This window comes from Nerophis ophidion, linkage group LG08, assembly GCF_033978795.1.
Source record: "Nerophis ophidion isolate RoL-2023_Sa linkage group LG08, RoL_Noph_v1.0, whole genome shotgun sequence".
Lineage (NCBI taxonomy): Eukaryota > Metazoa > Chordata > Actinopteri > Syngnathiformes > Syngnathidae > Nerophis > Nerophis ophidion.
In genome coordinates, this window is record NC_084618.1 from 48,724,194 (window position 1) to 48,735,408 (window position 11,215).

Sequence of the window (11,215 nt, forward strand, 5' to 3'; positions counted from 1 at the left end):
GGAAAAATAACAAACATCACCCTGCCAACCCTTGAATCTATTTTCACCTCCCCTTGTCTCCAAAAACAGACATTATCCTGAAGGACACAACACACCCCGCTCACCACCTGTTCAATCTTCTCCCCTCAGGGAGACGCTACCGGGTAGTTAAAACACGCACCAGCAGCCTGTTACAGTTTTCATTCACAAGCAATCCACAAACTAAATAATGCATTTTACTTTCTTTTTAATACAGAAATTGATTATTTTATGATCACTGCATATTTTTTAGGCATTATGTGCTTGCCATATGTGTGTCGCGTGTATGAATGGACTTGTTTTAGTTTCTTAGTGGTTGTTGGATTTTCTTTTTTTTTTCATGTTTTGATTTTATTGAGCATTGGTTGTAAAGACGTGAAGACATAATCACAAATACCACTTGGTTGAAAGGAAGAGCAACGCTCATTTTTCTTTTCTATCAACATGAACGCAATAGACAGGCAAATATTTTTTCTACCTAAAGTGCATTAAGTCACTCAGCCACAATCAGAGCCATAACGTGGGATTTGGTCAAAAATTAATCGTCCAAGAGGAACTTTGAAAGGCTGAAATCATGGGTATCCCAGCACCAGATGAATTATATTACTTTGAGAAACACAATGAATTTCCAGAAAAACCAAACCTTTCATTGATCTATAACTATCACTCACCTATCATCTTTGATAGTCAGAATGATTTTGTGACAGTCCATTTTTTTAATTATTATCCTGAAGTTAAGCGCATTAAACAATTTTAACATCATCAAAACACAAATATAAAAATCATACCAAAATTTAAACCACGACCAGGATTCGAACACAAGATCTTCTGAATTGCACTGCGGGAACAAATGATGGAGGAAATTTTGCTTTCATATATTAATTAGTGACAGAGAATGACATGGCCAGGAATATGTTTTGGGTAAATTATTATATGAAGCGCCTTGTCATTAAATAATTTACATTTTAACTTACACACATCGCAAAGCCCTGCACACAGCAAATCTTGTGCATTTAGGGGGGAGAGCCACCTGCCTAACACGACTACAGTATTATACCGACAGCGTTTCAAACCAATTTCATTCGTTTGAAAGCAACATTAATTACATCAGTATGATTGACAGTACATTTCGGATTGGATAAGAAAAAGAAAAAGTCGACTTCTTTGTGTTACGTAGTTGGAATTGTAGCAGGCTGTGCATGACCAAGGATTGTATATTGAGAGAGGATGATACACCGCATGGTGATGTACAGCGCACACATTGTGCAAAGTACATTTACAGTTACTCATATCATAATCCGTTTGTCACATTAAAAAAATACAGAGGACATAACCTCGGTGTGTTCAATGGTAGTTACGGCCATGGCTGCAATGACAATCTTGGTGGCATCTTGGATTTCCATTGGAGTAGTATTCTTGAACATTGAAGTAGTGTTGCAAAAGCAAGTATGTTTTTGTGATCTGTCTTAGTTCAGGGCTAGTTCCTAGGGGTGTGGGAAACAACTGATTCAGAATCGATTCTCTTTCTTTTTTTAAATCGATTTTTTTTTTTTTTAATCAATCCAACAAAACAATACACAGCAATACCATAATGTGACGGGTCTCCAGCCGTCCTCGTGTGGGTTGCAGTGCCGATCGACACAAGACGCATCGTAACACTTTTGACTCTGATTTATTATTTTAACAATCATGTCTTCTTGTCCGTCTGTCGCGCCAATTTCTAACGCGCTGGCTCTTCCTGCTCTTTGCGGCGCACCTTTCGGTGGCCGGTGGCTGCGTCTTCCGCGGGGTGGCATCTCGCTCTGGGTTGATCTTGTTGCTCTCGTGGTCTTCGTTGTTGGGTGGTTCCTCTCCTACTTCTGCCATGATTGCTCCTCCCTCTCCCCTTTTATGCTGCAGCAGAAGATGCAGTGATTGAGGACAGGTGTGTTGTGTACGCACCTGATTCTGACGGCTGAAATGTCGCTCCAGGTGTGCCCCGCCTCTCCGCTCTGCTGCATGCTCCGCCTCCTGGCCACCATCCTGGGCAGGACCACCGTTTGCCCTGGCCCGCTGTCGGCTTGTCGTCTCTGTCTCTCCACACATAATGCAATCCAATCCCAAAACCAAACCTGATCCAGCAACACTTAGAACCGCAATTAACAGAGCAATTAAGAGGAGACACAAACACGACACAGAACAAACCAAAAACAGTCGAATTAGTTATAATTTTAGCATAGCAGTGGTTAAAAATCCCTCATTGACATTATCATTAGACATTTATGAAAATAAAAAAAGAACAATAGTGTCACAGTGGCTTACACTTGCATTGCATCTCATAAGCTTGACAACACACTGTGTCCAATATTTTCACAAGATAAAATAAGTATTATGTTTGGTTCGTTTAATAGTTCAAACAAATTTACATTATTGCAATCAGTTGATAAAGCATTGTCCTTTACAATTATAAAAGCTTTTTACAAAAATCTACTACTCTGCTTGCATGTCAGCAGACTGGGGTAGATCTTGCTGAAATCCTATGTATTGAATGAATAGAGAATCCTTTTGAATCGGGAAAAAATCGTTTTTGAATCGAGAATCGTGTTGAATTGAAAAAAAAAAATCGAATCGTGACCCCATGAATCGATATTGAATAAAATCGTGGGACACCCAGAGATTCGCAGCCCTACTAGTTCCCATCTGCGACACCAAAAATGGTTGTTGCAGCCAAGAGTTGGAAATTACAACAAAATGCTTCTGACAGCGTTTCAAAAATTGCAGACCAATATGAAGCCAGTTAGCAGGGATATTTCAACATCTACAGTATTTCATCTTTCTTCTATACTATGGTATATTTTTGTCAGTCTTGCATTTAGATTGTGTCAGTGATGTAAGATCTTAAATTGTATTACGCTCAGTTTTGCACAGGAGGTGCTGTTGTTCACCCTGTGCAGTGCAGTACTCAGGTTTCATCTTCCAAGTGTACTTCCAATTCTCTCTCCCAGTCTGCCCTAATCGTTTCAACATTAATGTCATTGAGAGAGGCAATACAGTCCTTAATTCCTAAAAATAGTTTATTGGGGTTAAAAGGAGGGCAGCACGGTGAAACAGGGGTTAGTGCGTCTGCCTCACAATATGAAGGTTCTGAGTAGTCCTGGATTCAATCCCGGGCCCGGGATCTTTCTGTGTGGAGTTTGAAAGTTCTCCCAGGGACTGCGTAGGTTCCCTTCCTCCCACTTCCAAAGACATGCACCTGGGGATAGGTTGATTGGCAACACTAAATTGGCTCTAGTGTGTGAATGTTGTCTGTCTATCTGTGTTGGCCCTGCGATGAGGTAGCAACTTGTCCAGGTTTTACCCCGCCTTCCGCCCGATTGTAGCTGAGATAGGCACCAGCGCCCCCGCGACTCCAAAGGTAATAAGCGCTAGAAAATGGATTGATGGATGGGGTTCAAAGGGCTTTCCAGTAGCTTGTCTAATGTGGACATTGGAAGTGAAGTGAATTATATTTATATAGCGCTTTTCTCTAGTGACTCAAAGCGCTTTACATAGTGAAACCCAATATCTAAGTTACATTCTTAAACCAGTGTGGGTGGCACTGGGAGCAGGTGGGTAAAGTGTCTTGCCCAAGGACACAACAGCAGTGACTAGGATGCGGAAGCGGGAATCGAACTTGCAACCCTCAAGTTGCTGACACGGCCGCTCTACCAACCGAGCTATACCACCCCACATTCCTGTATAGCTATACCGCTTCCCCATACTACACAGTATGTCTGGGGAAGTTAGGGTTGTTGCACTGCAGGAAATAACAGATCTGAAAACATCGAGGGTGTTCTGTTACAACTAAAAGTTGTAAACTCTTGTTGTTGAAGTGTGTTGTGCTTATTGCTTGTCATTTAATTAACTTTATTACATTTGTTTTGTCGCCATCATGTGGTCAGGGCAGGTACTACATCTTTGAGAAGTGTGTAATTTTAATCAAACTCTATTGACCGGAAGTTGCATAAGCCAAGCAGAGAAATCTACGGTGCCAGCACGTACTTTATGGTGGTTCTTTTTTGAAGAAATATTGCATATATCTTTTGTTTAAGGTTGCATCGCCGGTATATATCATAAGTTGAACTTTGAAACTTGTTTTTTGTCTAAAATATTTTGAGCTAAATTTATGATTTGTGATGTATGATGATATCTTTGTCATGCTCATTAGCAATAATTTGCTATGTCATTTAAGATGGCGTCATAGTACAAATGTACCTTTGTTTACCTTCTCATGCCTTGTAAGGTAGCATTACAGCATATATATGAATACATTTGCATAATATATGTACAGTATATATTGACTGTACTGTTTGTATTTTTATTTTCACCCTTTTGAATGTCAATAAACCTGCTGACAATGCTCATCGGTCTTCAGAGTCGTGACATAAGAAAGGTGTTAAACAGCCCTCGCATCAGACATGCACCCCTAACAGCACAGAGGAAAATATATTTAAGTGACAGGTTTTCACATCTTGCAAAAGTACTATTTATGTTTACATCTTTAAAACTACAAATGCCTAGCCGTTGCCATAGAAGGAATTCTAAATCCTATTTTGCAGGAGGGAAGAGATGATTATTAAGTATCCGACATATACAAACCCCGTTTCCATATGAGTTGGGAAATTGTGTTAGATGTAAATATAAACGGAATACACTGATTTGCTATTCATTTTCAACCCATATTCAATTGAATGCACTACAAAGACAAGATATTTGATGTTCAAACTCATAAAATTTTTTTTGCAAATAATAATTAACTTGGAATTTTATGGCAGCAACGCGTTACAAAGTAGTTGGGAAAGGGCATGTTCACCACTGTGTTACATCACCCGCCCATCTCAACCGACGCACGAGGGGGGGGGGGGGGTTGGAGGCGCGGGGGTGTATAATATAGCCTGAAAGAGTCATGGATGCATGGCATTCTGGGTAATTGTAATGTTGCGTTTATGTTGAGTTACTGTGAGAATGTTCTCCCGAAATGTGTTTGTCATTCTTGTTCGGTGTGGGTTCACAGTCTGGCGCATATTAGTAAGAGTTTTAAAGTTGTTTATATCACAACCTCCAGTGTAACCTGTATGGCTGTTGACTATATGCTTTGCAGTCATGTACGTGTGTCAGCGGAAGCCATGTACAACACGTTACTGGGCTGGCAAGCTGTTTATTTAAGTTGTAAACGGCACCAAAGGCAATCGCTTCATAGCACGCCCTTAGTATTGTTATTTGGGTGACCATCAGCAGATATAGGTGAAAATGGTTGTGGCTCCCATTATCTACTTAATATTGTATATGTGCATATATATACGGTAACTTGCCCCTGGACTTACATTGAAAATACATGCAGCCCTAATTCAAAATGCCGGACATTTGACGCATTTTAAAAAAAAAACGCCCGGACACCCCCGCAAAAGAGGACATGTCCGGGGAAAAGAGGACGTATGGTCAGCCTATTATAGCTTCACCTTTATCTTTAGTTTTTCAGCCAAAATGCGTCCCTTCTCCCTTTTCTGTCTATACACTGTGTCTGCCTCTACTCGTAAGACCAGCTATGTCACAACGTGACGATTGATTGATTGATTGATTGAAACTTTTATTAGTATATTGCACAGTTCAGTACATATTCCGTACAATTGACCACTAAATGGTAACACCCGAATAAGTTTTTCAACTTGTTTAAGTCGGGGTTCACGTTAATCAATTCATGGTACAAATATATACTATCAGCATAATACAGTCATCACACAAGTTAATCATCATAGTATATACGACGCGCTGTCATGCCTGGTCCAGGGCGGGAGTGAACCGATACTTTTTAGAGGCGGTATAGTATTGAATATGATTCATTAGTATCGCGGTACTATACTAGTACCGGTATACCATACAACCTTAGTCTCTATGTTTACATCATCGAGTGCTCTGCTGCTTACTCGCTTCCCTGCTCCCTGTAAATTCATTCTAGATTATAAATCATGCATCTCACTTGCACAGATTAAGGTATTCCGACAAGTGGGTACACTTTGACAGTCATTTAGGGAAACTGGCGAGAACGACATGAAAATACAGCTTGGTTCCCTTTCTCTTGAGGGTTATTAGACATTCTTCATCCAAATGGGAATATATGAACATCCTAAAAGTAGGCATCCTAATTAAGTAAACTAAACCGGCCGTATTGGCATGTGTTGCAATGTTAATATTTCATCATTGATATATAAACTGCGTGGTCGGTAGTTGTGGGTTTCAGTAAGCCTTTAAGGCAAATAGGACACAAGTTAAACACACACAATATTCCTGTATTAACCAGCATGTTGTGTAGGTGAAAAACAGTATCACGATTAAAAAAGGAAAATTGTGTGTGAACACGCTCATTAAAAAAGGTTTGTTCAAAGTATTACTGTAGTTTGTTTTATAGCTACACCAAAACTTACTCGCAGTTGTATAGATCTTTTTATGGCATGTCTGAGATGTAACTTATTCCTATATGTTCATGATGACCAGATCTTGCTGGCAGCAAAACAAGTTTACCTTTGGATTCTAATAGAGTAACCCAACCAAAACTCAGCACACATGTTCTCGTGTTGACAACTTTTATTAAAAAAGCAACACACACTAATCACATTATTCAGAAAACAAACATTAAAATGAAAGTGCAAATACAACAATTGGTAAATGCTTCATATATTGTCTGGTGGCTGAGAGTTGTTGATTTCCACGTGAATCGGTACTTGGTCTTCATTGATCCTGCTCCTGTTTCTCCATCCTGATTCATGACACAACATAATAGATGACGTTTCTATGATTGTTCTCATTCATCCACGTCATAGTGATATCAGGGCATTCAATCGTTTGCAAATGGACTGTTTGGTTTGTGTTAGAAGACATTTCGCGTCCCATCCGAGTAGGCTTCATCAGTTTGTGCTTTTAGATTTAGATTGGTCAGATCTAGTCCTGCGGGTGGTGCCAATACCCCAAATATTTACACTCCAAAACCAGGAGGGTGTGCAAGGATGGTTAGTAGTGGTACCATATATGTCAAGGTTGGATGTGGTTGATAGGTGTTTTTGCAAAAAACAAAAAGATAAATCTCACATTCTGTCACAGACATGCAATTATGTTTGCTTCACTTTTGACCTGAATCAGACCTTTTCCAAACTGCAGTGATGGTGAACAGTGGATAAGGGCCATTGATTGTGAATATTAGCTGCTATTATCCATGTTAGATTAAGTACAGATTAATGTGCGTTCTGATTGACTAGTGATGGATTATCCCCAAAATCACTGACTGACTAACTGTATGATTGAACAACAGCCTCAAAAGCCATCACTTTAGTGCACCATTGTGACACGATTTAGTGCTAATCATAAAAGAGCTCACAACGGCATTGATTTATTGATGAATGTGAGTGAACGACAATGTGTGTGCATGTACAATACACTGTACACATTCTACGCATGAGTGCATAGCCGTCCTCTCTTGCGAGACATTAATTATGTAAATGAATGCATTTGAGCAGCAAGAAGAATGAACAAAATGCCAGCAATTGTCATGGTGTCAGTTAGTTCCAGCTGAGACTCATTCAGCTGAGGCAAAAACAACAGGGTGCTGAGAGGGAGAGGGAAACTAGTGAGTCACAAAGACTAAATATTTGTTTGGACTACCGTCATTTGCCCGAAAACATATTTCACTGCCCTCAGAAGCCTGTTGGGCAGTTTTAATAAATAAAGCCAACGCCACAGAACTGTAAGTACAGTTGAACCTTGAAAGTCAAGCATTTTTTGTTAATTGCATACCTTTCCAAATGGGAATTTTGCTTACCCAATGCAGTTTACATCATCATTCCTACCATCCATGCATCTTCTTCTGCTCATCTGAAGTCGGGTTGCAAGGGCATCAGCCTAAGCACAGAACCCCAGACTTCCCTTTCGGGGCGGCATGGCGTAGTGGGTAGAGTGGCCGTGCCAGAAACCTGAGGGTCGCAGGTTCGCTTCCCACCTATGGGCATCAAAAGTCGCTGCTGTTGTGTCCTTGGGCAGGACTCTTCACCCTTTGCCCCCAGTGCCGCTCACATCGGAGGGGCCGTAGGCGCAAACTGGCAGCCACGCTTCCGTCAGTCTACCCCAGGGCAGCTGTGGCTACAGATGTAGCTTACCACCACCAGGTGTGAATGAATGATGGGTTCCCACTTCTCTGTGAGCGCTTTGAGTATCTAACAATAGAAAAGCGCGATATAAATCTAATCCATTATTATTATTATTATTTCTCTAGCTACTTCGTCCAGCTCTTCCCGAGGGATCCTGAGGCGTTCCCAGGCCACCTGGGAGACATAGTCTCTCCACCATGTCCTGCGTCTTCCTTGTGGTCTCCCAAGGGAGGTGTTTTGTTGGGGACATTCTGACCAGATGTTCGAACCACCTCATCTGAGCTCCTCTCAAATGACAGAGCTTCTCACCCTATCCGACAGAGGAAATTTATATGGGCTGCTTGCACCCGGGATATTGTCCTTTCGGTCATAACTCAAAGCTCCTGACCATAGGTGAGGATAGAAACGTAGATTGACCGGTAAATTGAGAGCTTTCTCTTTCGGCTTCAATCCTTTTTCACCACGACAGACCGATACAGGGTCCTCATCCCTGCAGACACCGCACCAATCTGTCGATCTCACGATCCACTGTTTCATAACTTGCAAACGAGACCCCAAGATACCTGAACTCCTCCATTTCGGGGCAGATCTCCTTCCCAACCCTGAGGTGGCACTCTATCCTCCATTTGGGGCAGATATACTCCCCAACCCTGAGGTGGCACTCTATCTTTTTGACTTGGAGGTACTGAATTTCATTCAAGCTGAGAACGGATCCAGTGAGATTTGAAAATCATGGTCAGATGAAGCCAGAATTACCACATCATCCGCTAAAAACAGACTTAAACCTGCAGGCACCAAATCAAACTTGGACCCAGACTTAAACAAGTTGAAAAACATATTCGGGTGTTAGCATTTAGTGGTCATTTGTACGGAATATGTACTGTACTGTGCAATCTACTAATACAAGTTTCAATCAATCAATCAATCAATCAATCAATCAATCAATCAATCAATCAATCAATCAATCTATCCCCTCAACACCCTGACTACAACTTTTACGGACATAATTGGTGACAAAGACCCTGATGGAGTCCAATTCTCACTGTAAACGGGTCCGACTTACTGCGGTCAATGCAGACTAAGCTCTGACCGATACTCCAAATCCGTACGGGTAGGAACTTTACATCATCATCTTTGTAAATGTTCTGATTCGCGTTATCTAGTGGCCAATGTTACCGTAGTATTTTTTTTGCTTGAAATGCTTTATTTAGGGCAGGGATCTCCAAACTTTTTGACTCTGGAGCTGCATTGGGTTAAAACAATTTGGCCAGGGGCCATGCTGTATACATATATATATATATATATATATATATATATATATATATATATATATATATATATATATATATATATATATATATATATACACACATATATATATATATATATATATATATATATATATATATATATATATATATATATATATATATATATATATTGTTGGAGCCAAATGTCCTTATTTGGATATATTGTTTTTATCTTATTTTTTCTAATTGATGCTGGCCTCAGTTCATGTTGAATTTCCTTTTCGGCAAATTGCTCTGCCCACTTCCTGTTAAGAACCAGGAAGTGTTGACAGGGATGGGACTGTTGCTATAATGTGGTTACCATGCTAACCTCCTTAAATTGGGTTCAGGTGTGAGCACGGGCTGGGCGATTGGAGGACAAACCGTTTTCGACCGTGTCGTGTCGTGTGGTGTTGTGTCATGTCGTGACGTGATCTGACTTGCCGTGACAATGCAGTGGCAATGTGCCATTCAAGGTCAGCATACTTTGTTTTATAGCATACATTTGATTTAATTTGATAGCTTAAAATAAACGGATTGTCATATCCAAACACAAAACTACAATACTGGACACTATCATTTACACGCGTCAAACTGGTCAACACAGTCGCCCTCAGTATCGGCCCAGAGGTAAGGGCTATACAATAAGTCGAAAACTTTAGTCTTCGTTTGTTTTGGAAAAGGAAAAGTTTGAACGTCAGTAAGACACACGGTGGGCACTTCATTAGGGACAGGAAGTAATTAGACTGCATCAACGCGCAGCACCTGGAGCGCACGCTGGGACGGTGTTCAGACACAGGCTGGGCTGTTTCGCCTCGTTTGGACCAGGTGACGGGAGGACAGCGGACGGGATTGTCGTTTCGGGCCAGGAGCAACGCAGCGGCAGGCAGACGGGGGACGCCGTGCTGATCGAATAACAGACACGGCGGCAGCGGCCCTCGCCGTTTGGAGCAACAGCTGAGCAGCACTGGGACGCGCAGCGCTGTTTGAAGTTGTGTACTCTTTTCGAAGATATTGAACTCTTTTCGAAGAAAACCAATTGAAGACAATAACAAAGTCACGGGCCAGCACCAAGTATGTAGCGCGCTACACGGGGTAATATATAGACTTAGACTTCCTTTTTATTGTCATTCAAATTTGAACTTTACAGTACAAATAAAAACAAAATTTTGTTGCATTAGCTAGCGGTAGTGCAGGATAAAAAAAAAAACAATAAGGTGGAGATATAAATAAATAGATTACTGTAAAGATAGATACATTGCCTTTTTCACATGCGTCCATGTTTATGGATGTATGTTATATTGTCTTTTTTATTCCAGCCCGTTAATCCATTTTGGGTTGAGTTGAGGGGATAATTTAACTATGATGCGTTCAAGAGTCTTACAGCCTGAGGGAAGAAGCTGTTACAGAACGTGGAGGTTCTGCTACTGAGGCTGCGGAGCCTCTTCCTAGAGTCCAGCAGTGAAAACAGTCCTTGGTGGGGGTGGCCATATAACAGTGTGTGCACACAAAGACAAGAAACAAAAAAAATCCAATGCATCGGTGGTTAATATTTATTGTTATTTAATCCGTTAGTGGATATTTTCTATGAGGTTTTGTGCATGGCTGCAACCCGTTCGTGGGTACATTTAAAATACAAGGTGGTGTTTTATGATTCCTTGTGCAAGCCCATTCGTGGGTGAGGTTTTGGTTTGAACAAATGCAAATGAATAATTGCGGTTTTGATGTCTGGTGTTTTGACTGACATTAACAAGG